An 18202-nucleotide genomic window follows, 5' to 3' on the forward strand; every position below is an offset into this window, starting at 1 on the left:
TGCTTATAGTTAAGGTTGCCCAACACTTCCCATTATTAGTCCCTGTTTTCAATTGCTTTTAACTTTTCCAAACTTAAACCATGTGGTCTTTAATTTTCCATGTCGGGTGTTTGCATCAATTTGTTTTGGAAAGTTTCAAGTAAAACTATTCAGCTATTTCTGAGAAAGAGATTAGAGGAAAAAATAACACTTTTTTGCTCACGTTAAAAAAAAAAAAAAAATCTTACAGCTCTTCTGAGAAGCTAAGCTCCAGGACCTCCTTGCTTTGGAGCAGGGATTTGGACTTTGACAAGGAAGTTGCACTGGTGTCAGGGATGTGCCTTTTGTCATGCTGAGTAGGACTTTCCCTGTTTTTGCAACTTTCCTCAATGTGACTGCTTCCTCCTCTTCTTCCATGATGCTTAGATGGCAGGAGGGGGCCATTAAGAACACAGGAGAGCCAGTCTCCCTGCCCTCTGTTCCTGTGCCTGGTACCAGAGCAGCTCCTTCCTATGTAATCTGAATTCAGCCTCCCTGTGTATATGTGTAATGAAACAGTCTTTAATTACATGATCACACAGTATTATTTCCACAGTACCCAAGACATATTCACCATCCATTCTATGCACTGCTTTGGGAATGCCCCAGTGGTTCCCTGTCACTTTCTTCTTGCCCCATTCAGCCCTGAGATGGGTGTCAGAGATACTCCCCTACCCACAGCAGGATGGAAGAGGAGCATAAATGAGCCCCGACTTCCTTGTTGAGCATTGGCTGCATGCTGCAATAGCTTAGCACCTCTTCTTTTTCCCTCTGATTAGTGCCAGGCTCAACCTCAGTTCTGTTCCCACTGCATAACTGGTCCATAGGTGTGGCTGCGAGGAGGAGGAGCTGCTACTTCCAACTTCACAGGGTTAAGTGCTGCCAGATCTCCAGTTGCAGGCCTGGGCCACAGCTCCTGGTTATTGCTGCCTGACGGTAACTTTTTTTTTTTTTAATGGATTCTAAACACAATGCTGATAGCGCTTCTCTAGTTCTTCCTTGCAGAGAATCTCAAAGCCCTTTGCAAGCAGGGAATTCTAGTCCTATGACCTAGGTAAGTGTCCCCATTTTACAGAGAGAGAAGTTGAGGCACAGCCAAAGGTCGAAGCTTACCCCCAGGTCAGATACTGAACTTCAGCAGCACTGAGGCAGTGTCAGAAAATAAAAACTTCTACACTAGTAGAGATTTTTGACTGTTCCAAAGTTTGTGGATAACAACAACACAGAGAGACTCTGTTCCTTCCATACATACCTTACCTGAGCTGACTTGTATCAGCCCAGGACTGTTACGGCAAGAGCTCCATTGTACATCCCTAGATCTTTTTTGTATTGCGTAAATAGTCCTGTACCAACTACAGTGCTTCTGCAGTGTTTTTGCATTATGTAAATGTATTTAGTGATAACAGGTCTGCAAATATCACATAAGCCACATGGTTTCTCAAAACAAGACCTAGCGTTAAGAATTTTATTGAGGTGGGCCTGACTCCACATCTAGTGGAAAGTCAATGGAGTTTCACTAGCAGGAGAGGAAAATTGGGCCCTGATTATGGATTAACCCTTTCTGAATGCTCTTAACATCTTTTAGATCAGGGGTCGGCAACCTCTGGCAGGTAATTGCCCTGGCAGGCCGGGCCAGTTTGTTTACCTGCTGCATCCACAGGTTCGGCCGATCATGGGTCCTACTGGCCACAGTTCGCTGCTCCAGGCCAATGGGGGCTGTGGGAAGCGGCGTGGGCGGAGGGATGTGCAGGCCACGGCTTCCCGCCGCCGCCTCCATTGGCCTGGAGTGGCAAACCACGGCCAGTGGGAGCCACGATTGGCCAAACCTTCGGATGCAGCAAGGAAACAAACCAGCCCAGCCCAGCCCACCAGAGTGCTTACCCTGGCCAGCCGCGTGCCGGAGGTTGCCGACCCCTGTTTTAGATACTGTTTAAAAATGGGAAAATAATCCCTTCCTACCATATTTCAAAAAGTGTTATGACTTATTGGGTTTTGAATGTAAAGTTGACTCATTTTTGCAAGACAAAGCCAGGGTTTTTCCAATTTTATGCAATAACAAACAATTAGCCTTATTTGTGAGTCATCCCTCTCACCCATGCAGAGACAGCCTGAGGGCTTGTTTGTGCAGCAAGGATGTACCATTTATTCTAAACGAGCTGGCAGAAAAAATATCTTTTCACTTGTAAAGTGAGCACATTTGATCCAGAAGCCATTGAGAGACAGTATTCATAGAATTGCCCGAATTACTAGCACAGATCCAGGAGGCATGGATCCCTCCTCTGGTCTGGCACAGCGTTTTGTTGTGACCTTGGCCAGCAAAGGCGCACACTCGAAAACAGCCTTTACTTTTGGCCACCAAAAATGGGGGCAACCAAATGTTAGATTTGGTTTTTCACAGTACAAAACGCTGACAACTCCAGTTCACTGGGAGCTGCACATTCTCAATTTCTCTGAAAAATCAGGCTCTGGGTGGCTAAAATTGGACTCCTACAGTCAAGGCACCCCATGTTACAGATCACTTTTTAAAATGTGTCCAGAACCTCCTTGTGCCTCAGTTCCTTCTTCTGGGGATAATGCTGCCTACCTGGCAACAGTGTTACGAGGCTAAATTCATTAGTGTTTGTAAATCACTTTAAGGTGCTCTGATGGAAGGTGCTATAAAAGCTGCAATATGTTCTGCTGTAACTAGTGTAACACTAAATGTGACTCCAAGCAACAGGAAAGGAGTAATCAAAATGTATTTGGTGCTCTGATGCTTAGCAAATGCAGCCTGTATTTTGTAAATCATCATCTTTTATATGTTTGCATTAATACAGAAATTCAGGAGAGCTGCTTTACGTTCAAAAGCATTATGGATATATTTTGTGTGTTTCAGTGCTTGTCACAGGATGACTAATGAGATTCATAGCAGTGTAAATATATTTGATAGTTGTAAATGGTGAAGCAAATTGCCTGGAACTATAACAGAATTTTAATTCTTCTAGGGCAGCTGCAGGTTTTACTCATGCAAATTCCTTCCTCGTTAAGGAGAAGTCATTGTGACTTTACAGTTAGAAAGCATACTGCCTATGTGGTGGTTGTTGCTGAAGACCCTGGACAGCCCTGTCCCCTGGTGGAGAAGCATGTGCACTGCAGATATTTATGCCAGACATTTTTTTTAGCAAGTCATAAAAGATGGATGTATTCACAGACTATTAATTCTAAGTTTGAGTCAAGAATTTAAAAGTTTAGTAGAGATTATGTATAAAATGTGCCATGTTAACCTTTTGTGTGCCATCAGGGTAGGTCCAATTATTTCACTCTAGTTATACCGTAGCACAGTGGTTTTCAACCTTTTTTCATTTGTAAGCCCCTACAAAATTTCGAATGGAGGCACGGACCCCTTTAGAAATTCAACCTGTGGCCCACAGACCCCTACCATAGATGTCTTAGACTAAAAACCGACTGAACAGAATTCAACTATAAATGTTAGGGCATTTGATGCAGCATAAGAAAGGGCGCTAAACTGTGGACTTCTATGGTAAACTTCTGGGTTTTGATCTGTAGATGGGTCTGATTTTGGATCAGAAAAATGAAATGCGTTTTCTGGGATCTGAAACTTTATTTTCATAGTCACTTTTTGCGGACCCCTTAGACATAGTCTGTGGACCTCAAGGGTCCACAGACCACCGGTTGAAAACCACTGGTGTAGCACATAGTGCAGTGGCCAGCAACCTGCAGCCCTTGGACCACACGTGGCCCATCAGGGTAATCCACTGGTGGACCACAAGACAGATTGTTTACATTGACCGTCCGTGGGAATGGCAAACCGCGGCCACTGGAACTGCCAGCGGATTACCCTGATGGGTCACAGGTTGCCCACCACTGACATAGTGGATACATATAGTCTTGTAAGTGCTTCTTCAAAGTATGCAAATTACACATCGGGGAAAAGTAAAGGCTAATGAGAGCAAACTGTCTTCCTAAGGTATGAAGGATTTTTGTGCAAGGATAATATTAGGTGTTTGATGTCTCTTAGACCCAAATAATCCCCTCCACTTGCACAAGTAGTATGACACTGAAGAGCACATGCCCTTAAGTTATTTTAGAAGAGGACTTCCTTCTACTTGTAAATCCTGGATGTAGCCCTGCTGTTGAAGCTGAGAGCATGGAGATTAAAAGAACAAGCTAATCCGATTCTAAAATCTGCTATTAGAGATATTAATACTCACAACATATGATTATAAGCGAAATGTAATAATTGAAAAAGTCACAGAGGGGTTTGCCTATGTCATTAACCTGTGGAAATTTGATCTATTTCTAATCTAAAATGCTTTGTATCAATTAGGCACATTGTGAAACAGCTCAGAGCAGAGAGACATGGAAAAATAAGTAAGGTGAGTTACAATGAGCTGGTTTATTTTTCTGCTGGACTAGCTGTTGGTCATGTTTTCATATATGTGTCCCCCAGCATCAAAGACAATACTTTATCCACAATATAAACAACTCTAGGCAAAGCCTCCTGTGAATTCAGGTTATTACAGTCATGATTAGAGCAAGAGCTGGTACTTTTTAACATCTGCAGCTGAGCCCTAGACTCCTGCATAAACTTCCTGGGCTTTATGGGGACAAGAACTTATCTTTCTTCTTTGTCCTTACCTCCTTGTCTATTTCTGGATTATATTCAGAGAAGTCACTTGTTTCATAAGAGCTCCCTGGATATAGGGAATCCTCCTCTCAGGGGCAACAGAATGATAATTTTTTATTAAGGTTTCCTGGATGGCTTTACTTGCGTATTTAAGAAGTTACTTACTGGCTGGAATGGAGAGGAGTTGCTGCCAGTGCATATGCAGCCTGGTGTCTCCTCCTGATTGGATTCCCCTCTCCCCCTCCCGCTGCCTTGCTAAACAAGGAACTCAAGCAGACCAAAAGTGGACTTTAGCAGCTCAGTCTGCTCTATTTATAGTCACAGCCCCTCTTGCTAGAGACTGGCTCTGAGCCTTTGCAGCCATGAGTCTGTAACATTCAAGCACGTTCTAAATAAAATCGTCACTGGTATCAGAGATGAAAGGCACAGGGCCAAATTCTCTCTGGCATAGCACAGAAAACCTCCACCCAGCCCCAGATCATGGAGCAGAAGTTAGCCACCTGCTTTCTGGCCCTTCTGAAATGCTATGGCTCTACAGCAGAGGGCTTCATTTACTAAATGTATCTGGTCACTATCCATGGTTCCCTGTGAAAATTATTCCTACTCTTAGTGGGATCACATCACAGGAGGGGGAACTTTTTCTAGGTGTGATCTCAGCCATATCCAGTTGACTTTGCCTGCGTCTGGATGACATTCTCATTTGGCCTACATCAGCATAGGTTCACTGATCTCAATGGAATTAGCTTGTTTTACATCATCTGAGGATCTAGCCCTATACGTGGAGGATGTATCCTGCCTATTTCTGTGCACTAGTCAGAACTTGGTCCACAATGTATATTTTTCTTCATTGAAAAATGTTATTTAGTACTTAATCATGATTTAATTTTTTAAACAAAACAGACTATATTCAAGCTATTAACTATAACAACACCCTCTGTCTCATCTGTCCAGCTACAATAGAAAGGCCACATAAGCCAAGAAAAATAGCAGCCACACAAGACCACCCAAAAAGAGAGAAGACAATACTACGGAAAAAGCAGAGTGGTATGCCAGGCTCAGAGGACTTGCATTGCAATTTCAGAATTGCTTGCTGAAGAACACTATTTATTATTTGCATGGTGGTAGCACTCGAAGAACCCAATCCAGGAACAAGATGCTACTCCATTAGGTGCTGTATAAGCACATAACGAAGTCATTTCTTGCTCCAAGGAGCTTACACTCTGAGATGAGAGTCAACAAGTAGATAGCAGAAAGGTAACTAGGATTACTACCAGTAGTGTTATGTTTAGTGGTCACAGCACGCCATCTAGCTAGTGAGATGAGTGATTGCAAGAGATGGCCTAGGCTGTAGGCAACAAGTATTGCAGCTATCTGGTACATAAGGCATAACATACATTAGCTGGCATGCCTGTGATTTGAAGAGGTGTGTTCTGCTGTAGCATAAAAGCAGCAGTGGCATGCAGGGTGGAAAGGACAGTGTTGACGGGCCCCCACCCTGCTCTTTGGTTGTATGAATAATGACTGTAACTCAGAGCCTCAGCGACAGAGGGACTGGGGAAAGCAGGGCATAAACAAGGGGATCCTGAAAGTGCAGTGAGCATAAGAACCTTGGGGGCAGCTATTCCACTACCTCCCACCACACTTAGCATTTCCCAGGTTGACTAATAAAAAGGGGATGATGAGAAACAAAGTGAAGAGAGGCACTTCTGCTCCGTTGGTACTAAATACAAGCATTGTGGGTACAGTCCACCAAAAATGCTCCATTCATCAGCTATAAGCGATGGCCATCATATTTATTCAATAACAGATATGGATTGTTTGGCTAAACCGACTTTATTTCAGAAAACATGGTGCCCGAGGTATTCATCATTGTAAGGAAATTGTCTCATTGAAAAAGTCCATATTGACAAACTGACAGGAAGTTCATTGACCTAATAATTGTTTTTGAATTATTTAGCCTGCAGTTTCTTACCCCTCATGCTGTAGCTGTTATATTTTTAATATATTCTCTGAAAGAAGATGTGTGCTTCTTAGACCTGTGTTTCTCAACTAGGGGTCCGGGGCCCCCTGGGGGACTGTGAGCAGGTTTCTGGGGGTCCTCCAAGCAGGGCCAGCATTAGACTCACTGAGGCCCAGCGCAGAAAGCCGAAGGCCCACCGCATGGGGCTGAAGCATGAGGCCCTGAGCCCCACCACCTGGGGCTGAAGCCAAAGCCTGAGCAACTTAGCTTTGCGGGGCCTGCTGTGGCAGGGGGCTCCAGGCAAAAGCCCTGTTTGTCCTTAACGCCAGCCCTGGCTTTTATATGCAGAAAACTGATTATTGTGGCACGGGGGGCCGTGGAGTTTTTATATCATGTTTGGGGCAGGGGCTCAGAAAGAAAAAGGTTGAGAACCCCTGACTTAGACAATCTCGAAGTTGATGTTGCTTCCCACTCTGTTTTTTGGGCAGCCGTATCTGGAATCTTTGTATGACCTGGATATTTTGTAGTATCAAACACAGACCCTAAGAGCTTGTGCAAGAGCCAGCCTTGTTTTTCCGGCCAGGCACCTAATTTGGCTAATCAAGGAAGCTGGGAGATGGTGTTATGTGTGATGTAAAGAAGATGCAGAGCTGGGTGTGTCATCTGCATGCTGCTGGCTTTTCAGCCTGTGTTGTTTCATCTGCACTTCCAGTGCCTTCATGTATAGGGAGGTGCTGAATAATATGTGGTAGAGGATTGAGCCTTGTGTTGGATTCCGTGTGAAAACTTTGGCGGTGGAGAAGTTGTCTATAATGACTGTCTGGGTTAGGTCTGAGAGGAAGGGTTTCCACTCACCCCTGCAGCTTTGCAGAGGGAGGACAGAACTATTTGGTGATCAGTAGTATCTAGCATCACAAACTGGCCAGCAGGATGAGTATGGATGTACTTCTCTTTCCTTTAGGCGTGAAGAGCTCATCCATCAGAACAAATGCTGTCTCTACCATGTCCTGGCCTTGTTCCCACTTCCTTTACCCAGAGGCCTCCCTGCCCTTGAGGACTCCCCTTCCACTCTCCTGTCTGGCAGAGTCCTCGTTACCCCAACAAGGCTGGGCCCAGGATTCCCAGGCTCGACCCCCAACCCTGCTGTGGTCATCTAGGACAGGGGCTAGGGTGTCCCCACTCTGGGGTACTCGTCTTTGCACTGCGCACCTCCCTGACCCACTGATCACATCATACAATTTAAAGCAAATACAAGTTATTTAATTACCAATTAATTTAAAAAATGAATAAGGAAAAATGGGAAAGGTTAAAGGAAAACACATCACCGTGCTCTGTGGCAGGGAACATCACAAACAGTGTCTCTGGAATGTCAGGGCAATTCACAGTCTGTTCCTCGTAGGTCCCAGGCCTCCTTCTCAGGCCCTGGCTGTGCTGCAGGGATGCTGTGGGTTGGGCACTTGCTCTGGCGGTGGCCACACACTCTCAGGCTCTGGGTGGCAGGACCCTTCTTCCCAGCATCACCCCTGCCCTGTCAGGGTTACGATCCCCCTCCAAGTCTGGCCTGCAGGTCCTCTTGGCTGAGGCGTCTCCCTGCGCTGGGCCCACTGCCCAGGGTCCCTCTCGCTCTCCCCAGCTGCTCACCGCACACAGCTCCGGACTGCTCCAGCCCCAGCTCCACACTGCCTCAGCACGGCGGCTGCTGCTGCTGCTCTGCCTTCAGCTCCCTGGGCTGCTTCTCTGGCCTCTCTGGCTCTGGTTGCTGCAGCTCTGCTCCCAGGGCAGGTCTGCTCTCGCTGGGCTGTGCTCTGGCATTTTGGGCTGCAGCTCCGCTCCTATCAACTTAGCTTGGGCCCCTGCTCTCTCCTTAGCTTGGCCTCACTCCATCTGACTCAGACAATTCCAGCTCACATGGAGGACAGGACCCCCGTGCCCTCCTGACTCCTTGATTAGCCTGCTCGTCCTGTCAGTAAGGCTGACCTGGAGCATTGGCCTCTCCACATTGTTCCTGGAGACTGTCAGTCTCAGGCTCTTGATTTCCCATCGACCCCTCCCTTTTTAGTGCTGGAAGCTAGCAACCCCCCCCCCCCGCCGCATGTTAGTAAGGGGGCAACAGTCCCCTTACACTAGCACTTTTGTCTGTCAGGGATCTGAAAAAACCACCCCCCTCAATTCATAGCCTCCATTCATTTTCAGGGATACCTCCAGGGTAAGACCGCCCTTCTCTGTGACCTTCCAGATGCACCTCCCCAACTGCTGTGTAACCAAAGGGCTCTGTGGAGATTTGAGGGGGAGGAGCCCCTCTCCACTGCATCATCCCCTGAAGACTTAACTGATTTCCAAATAGAAAGCAGACAAGGAGTTAGTACAGCTGGAAGCTGCTACCACAACTCCTGTAGGAACCACACTGCTAGAGGAAGGTGAGCATTGTGGAGGTAGCTCCTTTGTACCTGTATCTGGAGGTGGGAAGATATCATTCCTCATGGGCCACAAAAATCCATAGGGTTGGGAGGCTTCTTCTTATCCAAACTCTGCAGCCACTCGAGTGCATTTGTGCAAAGAATTCCAAGAGTTTTCCTGCCCCTCTGGACCTTGGTCAGAGTATTCTGCCCTGAACCTCCCAAATGTTCAGTTCCTCTGGAAATGAAGCTGCATATGTTTCTAATCACCACGAATAGCCCAGCAGCAAGATATAAAACACAAACTCAGGCAAGCACTCCTGTACTACTTGGGTTTTCTAGGCATGTGAAACATTTAACAGGTATTTTCTGCACATAGACTGCGTCGGGTTCCAAAGCATTACATACACTACGTGGATAGGGTGGGTGGAGCATTTTGTTGTTTTAATAACTGTAGCGCTTCAGGACACAGTAACTCTGTTTATAGCATTGAGCTATTGCTGTTACAAGGATGAGTCAGTCAATAATGGGACAAGGGTATTCCCAGCTGAGAAACTAAGTAGTTTTTACCAAATTCTGATCTTTTCATCTCAGTTGCTTGGTTAAATCTGAAAAGTTCTAGCTGTTTCCAGCGCTTCTCTCAGTAGGCAGAGATTGCCCATTCTCATGGATAATTTCTGTGTTCAAGACATTTTTAAGTCAGAGGGCCTGGTTCTCCTCTGCCTTGCTCTGTGTGCAGGCATTTACAGCAGTGCAAAGTGAATGTAAGAGACTCCTAGATCAGAACTCTTCCCTCAGAATCAGGCCCAGAGCCCTCATAATTCTACCTGTGTCCCCGACCTCTGTGTCTCTTCTCCACCAAAAACAATTCAATATTAACAATGTCCTCCACATAGTAGATCATTTCCCTCTCTCTGTCTGCATCCACCTTTCGTCTCACACCTAGACTATAAGCTGGTGGGGTAAGAACCATCGTCTTGTTCTGTGTATGTACAGCACATCGCGCAACGGGGTCCTGGTCCATGACAGGCAGCTTCATAATATAAATAACCATAATAATTTAGATGCAGCTGATAAAAAGTATTCAGCTCAACTGCATCCTATGCTGGGCTCTCTGTTCAGGCAGGCAAGTGACTCATGCATTTGTATTTTGGCAAAGTTCTACAGAGCATGACTTTACAGCTTCTATGGTGGGGAGTGGGGAGAAGGAGGCTCTCTGCCTCCCTTCGTGCAGTGCATAGATTTAGGTTTGCAGAAATTCCTTGAGTCTGACTGTCTCACACCATGTTTTCTGTTGTCTGAGAACCACAGCAATCTCTGATGGGAGGGAAGGGATACTCTGGTGCAAGAGTAGTAGACAGAGTGATCAGCTGCTTCATTAATACTCCCACATTTCAACTTCTTGGATAGGGAGAGTTATCTGTAGGGCTCCATGTCTGTCAGGGAGGTCACTGAAGTCTCGGATTCAGTGACTTTCTGCAACCTCCGTGACTTCTGCAGTGGCCAGTATGGCCGACCCCAGGGCCAGCCACACCAGCTGCTGCTGAAGCAGCTCCACAGCCAAGGACCAATAGCACGGGCGACCCTGCTGCCAGCCACACCGGCCACTTCTGGAGCTGCCCCGGGGCCAGTCAAACCAGCAGCTGCTTGGGCAGCCCCGGGCAGCAGCCAGTGCAGCTCGCCCCTTGGACTGCCTGAGCGGTAGTCATGGGGACAGTGGGAGCAGCTTCAGCTCAGTGGGCCCTGGCAGCTGGTGCTATTGGCCCTTGTTCTCCCCCCCCCTTCCCAGAGCAGCAGCTCCCCAGTTAAAATTTAGTTGGGGGTATTTATAGTGCAAGTAATGGATAGGTCATGGACCATGACGACAGGCAAAAGCCTTGTAAGGTGACCCATATAGAAAAGATATGCCGTCCAAGCTAAGGGATGCCGGAATGTAGGCTGGGCCCCGCCCCTGCCCCTCCTCGCCCCTGCCCAAGGCAGATGGAGGGTCCACAGCTCCTCACAGCTGCTAGGTTGGGGTAAGAGCCCCGTGGGCAGTTGTGGAGGTGCAAACCCTCCTTTTTCCATTGGATGCAGGGGCAGCAGAGCGTTCCCAAAAGTGGGGATGCCAGAAGCCCTGCCCCCTCTGTGGCCCCCACCTCACCTCTTCCGCCTGAGGCCCCAGGCCACCCAAGCTGGAGCAGGCTGGGAGCCATAGCCCCTCCATCTGTCCAGGGTGGGGAAGTCAAGAACAGCTCGGGACGGGGAGGGGCCCGGGAGGGGACACATGCCGGGGACATGGGCTGGGGGTAGGGTTGCCAACTTTCTAATTCCAGAAAACCAAACATCCTTGCCCTGGCCACTGTCCCTTTCTTGAGGCCCTGCCCCTTCCCCCTCCCTCCATCGCTTGCTCTCTCCCACCCTCTCTCACATGCTCATTTTTACTGCAAGGCCCAAACAGGCACATTTATTGTTTTGACAGCTGTATTATGCCAAGTTCAGGTTTTATGACAGGATGCTAGAGCTGGCAGCAAAATAGTCAAAAAGGGTCATTTTAAACAAAATGAAATTTCACAAAGGTTTTCGTGATTCTTTCCCTCCCCTTGTCCCTTTTGTTGTAACCAGCTCCATGTTTTTTGTTCACTAACGTTATTGTAATTTTATGTGTGGAATTAGAATCACACATTATCACAGCTGCAATGGATCCAGGCCCGCTCCTGAAGCCCTAATGCAAATCCATAGAGCACAACCACAGAAAAGCACCTGTCCAGATACCTGTATAAATAAATGGATAGAAACTGACTCCCACACCTACATGCAGATACACGCGTATTCCTGTGCACACATCTAGCATGCGCTAACACACATACCTCCACATGATTTAATATTACAATTGTTGTTTAGTGCCCAGAGACCCCAACTAAGATCAGGGCTTCGGGGTGGTAGGTGCTGGAGATACACATAAAAAGAGAGAGTCTGCAACAAAGAGTTTATAATGTAGCTACAAAGGTGGGGAGAAATGTACAGTATGATAGATTGGCTCTTCTGCAATTACTAGTCAACAACATTCACTGTGTAAGGAATAGTGCATTTCTTGTAGAGTTCCTTTCCCTTTTAAAGGAGAGAGGCCGAGGAGGGAAAGAGGCCAAGGAGAAGAGTGGGGTAGGGGGGTGAGGGCAGTGAAGGAGAGAGGAGGGGATGAGGGGGGTATGTGGGGTGGATGGTGATGCAGGGGGAGGCAGAAGGCTAAAGGTTTATGAGGATGTTGGGGGCACAGGGGTGTATAGGGACATAATGGGAGTGCAGTGCAGTGTATGGAGGTGAATGGGGTGCAGGGCTGTGGGGGGCTGAGGGACATGGGAGTGGCGTCTCTGGGAGGTGGAGAGGATGGTTAGAGAGCACTATAAGGGGTACAGGTCTGGGATGGGTAGATGTGGGGGGCAGGATAGGATGGGATGGGGGATAGGGGGTGGGACGGGGAGGGATGCAGTGAGGGGCATGGGGACATGGGGGAGTTGGGATGGGGAGGGATGCAGAGAGAGGGATGGGGACATGAGGGGATTGGGATGGGGAGGGATGCAGTGAGGGGGATGGGGTGGGGGGAGTGGGACGGGGAGCGATGCAGTGAGGGGGATGGGGGTGTGGCGGTGGGATGGGGAGGGATGCAGTGAAGGAGATGGGGACATGGGGGGATTGGGATGAGGAGGGATGCAGTGAGGGGGATGGGGGTGTAGGGAGGTTGGGATGAGGAGGGATGCAGTGAGGGGGGTGGGGGTGGGACAGGGAGGGATGCAGTGAGGGGGATGGGGTGTGGGGGGTGGGATGGGAGCGATGCAGTGAGGGGGATAGGGGTGCGGGGGGTGGGATGGGGAGGGATGCAGTGAGGGAGATGGGAGTGTGGAGGTGGGACAGGGAGGGATGCAGTGGTGCAGCCCCATTCCTAGCACTCGGAGACAGGGATACACACCTCAAACTCCTGGGTGACGGCGCTGGGGTGATAGACAGACTGCAGTTCGCTGCAGGGCACATGCCACAGCCACAGGAGTGCGAGGAGAAGAGGGCCGGGCAGCAGCGGGAGAGGCACATACCACACAACCCCTCAACAGCTGCAGGCTGAGAGCTCGTGAGTTGCACTTGCGCTAGCTCCTCCGCTGCCCTGGCCCAGCCAACAGGAGCTGTGCTTGCGGGCGTGGTTAGGGCAGCATGCAGACCCCCTGGTCTCCCCTAAGGCTAGGAGCCAGACATGCCAGCTGCTTCCCGACCCGGGAGCTGTGCAGTGCGGTGGCTAGCAGGAAGCCTGCCAGCCCCACAGCGCAGCAGCACCGCCAACTGGACAGTCAATGGCCCAGAGCCACCAGGATCCCTTTTTGACTGGACACCTGGTCACCCTAGCCGGGGGCTGCTCTCTGCCACCACATCATGGGCAGGTGGAGGGTCCGTGGCTCCCCAGAGCTGCCCATGCAGCTCTTACCACCAACAGGGCCCTGGATTGGGACCTGGTGGAGAGGGCAGGCCTGGGTCCCCCTATGCTGGCCACTGCCCACCCCAGGGTGGTGGCCCAGCTCACCTATATTATAGACTCTGGCCACTGGGACGCACTGCCCTGAGAGCAAGGGTCAGGCTATTGACTCTGGCCACAGGGCCACTGAGCCCCAAGTCTGGGGGCAGCCCCACAGACTCATCCATGGGGCTGTAATGCACCATTCCCCCGCCCTCAAAGGGTAATGGGGTATATTAGCCCTGCAACAGTCCCCTGTCCCCCCGCAACACTTTTGGGAAGGGTCCGCCGCCCCTGTGTCCAATGGAAAAAATGAAAAATCACAAGAAAGGCCGAGAGTTTCAAACCCTCTGCTGAAAGGATGAGAAACTCCATTGTGCAGGAGACTGGATCATTTTTATTTCCAACATGGTGTTTATATTGGAATGTCCAAGCATGTTCTTTACTCTGTGTCTTGAATGATTTGGGACCATTACTGGTGGGGAAAACAAGACCCCCTGTCTCCACTGATGATCTCTGTTCCCACTTCCACAAGTTTTCTTGTGTCACCACAACCCTAAGCCACTATGCCTGTAGACATCGTTGGTGAAATCCTGGCCCCAATGAAGGCCATGGGAGCTTTGCCATTGACTTTAGTGGGAACAGGAGTTCATCCCAAACATGTCACTAAATTCTCAGATAAAATGATGCCAAGAAGATATTGTCAGTGAAGCTGGGGAATCTCAGTGTTCGGTTATGTGACACATCCTATCACCTATTGCACATCAGCTAAGGATGATATGACATTATATAGTACCATAAGGCCCACATTTGGAAAGAAATGTTACTAGTTAAAAATCAAGTACCAAAGTGCTTTAAAACAATGTAAAAAGACGTTTAAAAGGTCCAGAATAGGAGATATCTGCACTCCAGGCCATTTAAATCTACCCCAATCTTATCCTGGGCTTCATGTTAAAAGGAGCCTGGGAGCAGAGTCAGAGAATGAAACATACTACACTACCCAAATTTATCCACAGGAGGTAGTGAGTACCTAGAACGCTAACTCACTTGGAAAAACAACTCGGGGTTTTGAATGTAATTTACTACCACAAGTTTAGTAAAACAGCCAGCTATCGAAAATTACAGCGATGCACTAATTAGAAGAAATATGGTCTTGGAACAATATCAGAACAAACACTAACCATTATAGATTGCTTTCAATTTATTTCTCTTGTTCCCATATATGTGCATATAATCTATCAGAAGTATCTGCATTCAACAAATAAGCTCTTGTACATAAAGTTACCGGATACCATGCCCAGCACTTCACCACATCCTGTCATTTAATCTAGCTGACATGTGTTCGAGTCTTTTTGATCTATACTAACTACCTTTATCTCAATGGAGATCTCAGCTGCCCTATCTGCTATTTCAAAAAAAGCTTTAATCAGAGGGCATGAGCTAGTCTTATTGAATTATATTATTCCTCCTCCCCCTAAAACAAAGCGATGTCATGCTTGGTCTCCTTCTTTTTGTTTACTTTTGCATCTACATTTTGATTAGAAATGTTATGTTTGTAAAAGGAACAAGAGGTTACGTAAGTAGATTTAGAATCATTCTAATTTAATTTGAGTGCAGAAAAAAAGCAGAGGTTTCCAGAGCATTTTAACTGAAAGGTGAGTGTAAGTTCATGTAGGCCTGGGGCTGCACACAGTCAAGAGGGCTGACACACAGTTATCACTACTCTACAGACTAAGAAACGTCTCGAAGGTAGCACTTTTAACTTCCACTACGCAGAGTGCCACTGTTACGATGCCTTTAGCTCTTGATGATGTGGGAGAGCCCGTAGGTTAGCTTCTACTTTAAGGGTCTGTCTATACTTAAATGCTACAGCATAGATATTCACTCGTAGGTTAGCTTCTACTTTAAGGGTCTGTCTATACTTAAATGCTACAGCATAGATATTCACTACAACGACGGGAGATGTTCTCCCATCACTGTAGATAATCCACCTAACCGAGAGGTGGTAGCTAAGTTGTCCTTTTCCGTTGACCTAGTGCTGTCTACCCCAAGGGTTAGGTCTGCATAGCTACATCTCCTGGGGTGTAGATTTTTCACACCCTTGAGAAAGGAAGCTATGCTGATGTAATTTTTCACTGTAGACCAGCCCTGACCCTCCTTTCCAAATGCGTGGTATGGTCTAGTGGCTAGGGTACTAGGCTGAGAACCAGCAATCCTGGATTCTATTTCTGACCTGCCATGTGATTTTGGGCAAGTCACTTCCACTTCTGCTTCCCTTGCCACCGCTTGTCTATTTAGATTGCAACTTCTTTGGCATAGGAAGTGGCTCTCACTATGTGTTAATGCTTAGCACAGCAACGGGCTGATCTGGTATGGGGCTGTAGGTGCTACTGAAATACAAATAATACTATCTGCCAATCTAGTTTACCAGTTCCTTCCCAACATTTGAATATGTATTTGTAGATATTTAGGCTTATCAGTGCCTTTGCCTATAACCTGAAGAGAACACATTGAAACAAATCAGATATTTCTTAAAATGGTTTAAAGCCCAACTTTACTCCAACTCAGACTAAGGGTAAGTCTACGCTAAAAACTTAAGTCAATCTACATTAGGTCGACCTACAGCCTCTGCAGTGATTCCTGTGGTTGTGCATGTCCATACTACCCTCCTTGGGTCAGTGGTGCGCCTCCTCACCAGGAGCACTTCCACTGACCTCAGAGGGGTAGTGTGGGAAGCAGAGCCTCATCTCTCAGCTCCAACGGCAGCTCCCTGCTGAGAGCCTGGCTGCCTCATAGGCTCCTCCCTGTTCCCCGCCAAGAGCAGTGGGGAAGCCACTCAGGGCTTCTTGGCCCCCACCCCACCTGCTCCCCGCCGGGCACCACTCCTTGCCGGGTCCAGCTACCCAGGCTTCTTGCTCTGGCCTCCAGCTGGAAGTGGGGGCCAGCGCCCAGCTCTCCAAGGGAGCAGCTGGACTCTAGCTGCCTGGATTTCTTGTCAGTTTCACAGCTTGGAGAGCTTAGAGCAGATGTAAGTAACACAGCGTCTATGCAAACACTGTGTCGCCCTAACTACCCTGACACAAGCCTTTCGCCTCTGGTGGAGATGGAGGTGGAGTTATGATATTGGTGTAGTGGGGCACTTACATCAGCAGGACGAGGTGGTAGTGTAGACACAGACATAATTATATCAACATAAGCTGCCTTACATCAGCCTAAATGTGCAGTGTAGACCAGGCCTCACTCAATTCAATTTAAAGGTGGGGGGACAATCAGACCTAGGCTAAAACACAGTTTCTAAACTTAGCTCTGTCCACGCTGTTCTGCCAAACCTTATTTAAGTTTGAATTGGTTTGAAGTGATTCAGCACAATTTGCTGACTCTTGTGAGGTTTAGAACCGAGACTGTTAGAAGTAGAGGAAATGTTCTCCCAGATCAATCGTATTTGTTTGTCCACTGATTTATATTCAGGCTTCACACTGGACATCCCATAAAGGTATTTACTTAGGTTGAATTATTTAATAGAGTTTCTGCTGCTGTTGCTAAAACATACATTAAAAGGCCAGAAAGAACAAGTGGTGCCAGAAGAAGCTGGACCCGGAGACTAAATATTACATTGTTGTTTACTTCATTAAAATGAATACAGCTGCCTATTATGAATACCCTTGGGTTTCTGCCAACTCGTTCTAGCAGGAGTTAACCAGCAGCTAACAACAGAACAATACAGCCTCCCTTTTAGCATTAATAAATCCATATTCCTATCTTGCCTACATCTCAAATATTTAGTTTGACACATTAATGACTATACAGATATATCATTTTCTCACTGATACCTCTCATGTACCTAATTTGCAGGATGCTGCAATCCATCCATCAGTGAAAACCAGCCAAAGAAAAGCTGAAATAAAGGCAACAGAACATGTGGCAGAACCAGCACATTGGTAGGATTCTCTCTTTGTCTACCCAGTTTCTTTCACCACTAACTTATTGCAATTCTGGATGCACTGTGGGAGATGTGAAGTCTACATTTTCAGTCTAGTGAAATCATAGAAACAGGTATGGTGGTGGTGCTGGGGGGGGTCTGTTGTTGATTGAGATTATTGTTTCCTTCTGGGAAGGCAGGGTGCCAGCAACCCCTAAAAGAGCCATCATTAGGGCCATGCTCAAGAAATTGGGCCAAATTCTCCAATTGCACTGGAGGTGAAGGAACTCTGAGTTCTTAGATTTCCTTCATCTCTATCCATCAAGGGTTTGGTCTCATTACAACTATTGTACTAATGTCATTTGTTGAAGATCTCATCCTAGTAATGGACAATGGGAAGGCCATGTGTGTCCATGCTGATTCTTCTATATCTGTAAGCAGACTTTGATAATGTTGACTATGAGATTTTAGTGAATGGACTTGCAGGGGTGGATGGTTTGTTGACTCAGCTGTGAACCTTGGCATGGGTGGTCAGGATCCCACATGATGGTTCCATTCTTTCCTTCCTGCCCAGAGGATTAGATTATGTAACTACTGCACACTACTGTGGTGTGGAGTTCTACAAGGCGCTGTTTTGTCCCTCCATCCTAGTCTATGTGCTTGTGAAGCTGGTGGGAGAGATAATAAGGTGATCTGGGCTGTGATGCCACCACTTTTTCATTGAACAAAAACTGCTAGTGTCTTTGCTTTCCATGGGCCTGGCTGAGGCAGGGATATGGATAGAGTGGGACGAAGGAAAATCCAG

The sequence above is a fragment of the Gopherus evgoodei genome, chromosome 3, assembly GCF_007399415.2.
Source record: "Gopherus evgoodei ecotype Sinaloan lineage chromosome 3, rGopEvg1_v1.p, whole genome shotgun sequence".
NCBI classification, from domain to species: Eukaryota; Metazoa; Chordata; order Testudines; family Testudinidae; genus Gopherus; species Gopherus evgoodei.